At 39.4% G+C, this 2500-nt stretch overlaps 1 long non-coding RNA gene across 1 annotated transcript in view; it reads left to right on the forward strand.

Moving 5' to 3' along the window:
- The window catches only part of LOC118767294, a 13943-nt gene that overhangs the window by 6618 nt on the left and 4825 nt on the right, over positions 1-2500 (forward strand). The gene's annotated exons all lie outside the window — the stretch shown is intronic.

Raw genomic sequence — 2500 nt, forward strand, 5'->3', positions numbered from 1 at the left:
TTAACCACATCACCGCCACTCTTTACATCATTTAGAACAACAAACGCTAACTGGATTTATGGATTACAAATGCAAATCCAATCCGGTGTCAGAAATTTCGTTCAGTGGAACTATAGGAAAGGTGGTGCGAAAGAGCACTTCATAATTATTTTTTTTGCTGAAGCTGTTGGAAACACTGGTGTCCTATTTCCAAGGAAAGGATCCCTTCCCCTCCCCCACTTCAACTGCTTAGCTCTATAGAAACCAGAGGCAAATGCCTGCTTAAGAATTGTTATAGCTTATAGTTTCTGGAAGATTCTGCATTTTCCTGTTCATAATAGAAATCTCCATGTTCTTGGATCAGTCGCAAGAAGTCTCCTTTTTTCATGAAATTGATTATGTTTCTCAACTTAATCTCAGATGAGATACAAAAACAATAAAAGAGACGACATGTGCAATAGCTTTTGCAGTTGACTCTTCCAGGATGATTTCAATCCAATGACGGTGCTTCTACATGTTCACTCAACCTGTTAAGAAGAAATAGTAGCTAAATCTACCTCAAGTCAGACACCATTTACTATCATCACAAAAAGGATACACTTTTGTGAAAGAAATCATCAATAATCTGCTAGAAATAGAAGCTAAATCGGATCTTTTCGGTTTGACGGCAGTTTTTTAAAAATAATTTCCACGTAACTAAACACTTTTAAACTTCGTATACTGGTAGAATGTGTTTATAAAACATCTTTTTCTCTTGGCTTTATTGAGAAAATTCTATAGTTTGTAAGATATTTATTGTGTTTTTTTCTTCAATTCTGCAATTTCAACCAATCAATGACGTCAATTGAGGTGAAAACATTCTGTGCCATATGAATATGTCCCTCGTTTAAGAAACAGATTGGGTTTATTTACATTTGTGAAGAAAAAAAGATACCCTTCCCCCACCCCTAACCCTAAAACAGATTGAAATGCAATAGATTGATACTAGGGTGATAATTATGGGTGACAATTTCATATGACACCGCTAGAAAAAAACTGCCGTTCAAACCGAAAAGATCTGCTAAATCTCCCTGAAGCTACACCTTACTTTATTCAGAAAGGATGCATTAGATAATGTAGTAATGTGCTCCAGCGTTCACTATTCAAAAACAGGGGAAGGTCATGGCTGGAACATTTTTTTTTATCAAAACAGGTCTGCTTGGGTCAGAGTTGAACAATAGAGGACTAAACAGCAGCAACAACAACATAGGATGGTTAGTAAGCAAAACACTTATTGACTGCACAGTAATTGCACTGAACTCAGAGCTATTTATACATAGAGTAGAAAAATTAACGGCTATTTATAACTAAATGAACTAAGCCAGTGATGAGGTGGGAGTAAATACATCAGTCATGGACAAAATACTGCTGAACAGAGAATGACACATTGACTAATAATTAAACACCTTAATGGTTCAAACAACTATTTCTGTACTATGATTATTAGCACTTTCGTGCCACTGAAGACTATGTTTTTGGATTCATTCGGTCCGCAAACCAGAATGTATGTTGACTCCCTTCCAGGGCCTTTATTTAAAGCAATAATTAGCTCTAACACTACTGTTCTATTACTCGCTTCAGTCATTAGACTGCAGCCATGCTGGGGCACTGCCTAAAATCATTTTTAGTTGAATAACTCAACCCCACTAAATATATATTTTTTATTTAAAGTGTGGTACTTATTCTATCAGTCTCTTTTGCTGAACTGCTAAGTCATGGGTACATAAACACACCAACACCTGTTGTCAAGCAGTGGTGAAGGACCAACAGAGACACAAAGATACACACACACACCTCATCATCATCATCATCATCGTTTAACGTTCGCTTTCCATGCTAGCATGGGTTGGACGTATGACTGAGGGCTGGCGAACCAGACGGCTGCACCAGGCTCCAATCTTGATCTGGCAGAGTTTCTACAGCTGGATGCCCTTCCTAACGCCAACCACTCTGAGAGTGTAGTGGGTGCTTTTTACATGCCACCGGCACGGGGCCAGTCAAGCAGTACTGGCAACGACCTCGCTCGAATCTTTTACAAATGCCACCGGACAAGGTACCAGTAAGGCGATGCTGGTAATGATCACGCTCGAATGGTGTCTTTTACGTGCCACTGGCATGGAGGCCAGATAGCCGCTCTGGCAACAATCACGTTCGGATGGTGCTCTTAATACCCTACTAGCACATGTATATATACATAAATGTATATACATGACAGGCTTCTTTTTGTTTCCGTCTACCAAATCCACACACAAGGTTTTGGTTGACCTGAGGCTACAGAAGACATTTGATCAAGGTGCCATGCAGTAAGAGTGAACCCAGTACAGTATGGTTGGGAAGAAGTTTCTTACCACACCTGTTATACATCATTACTAATGGTATAAGCCCAGTACACCCATCATGACTACCCGTTTGATAAGGGTACACAAGGCACATGCATCACAACCATGTGTGCGTGACATGGTGATCTCATATCAAGATAAAC

This window comes from Octopus sinensis, linkage group LG20, assembly GCF_006345805.1.
Source record: "Octopus sinensis linkage group LG20, ASM634580v1, whole genome shotgun sequence".
Taxonomy (NCBI): domain Eukaryota; kingdom Metazoa; phylum Mollusca; class Cephalopoda; order Octopoda; family Octopodidae; genus Octopus; species Octopus sinensis.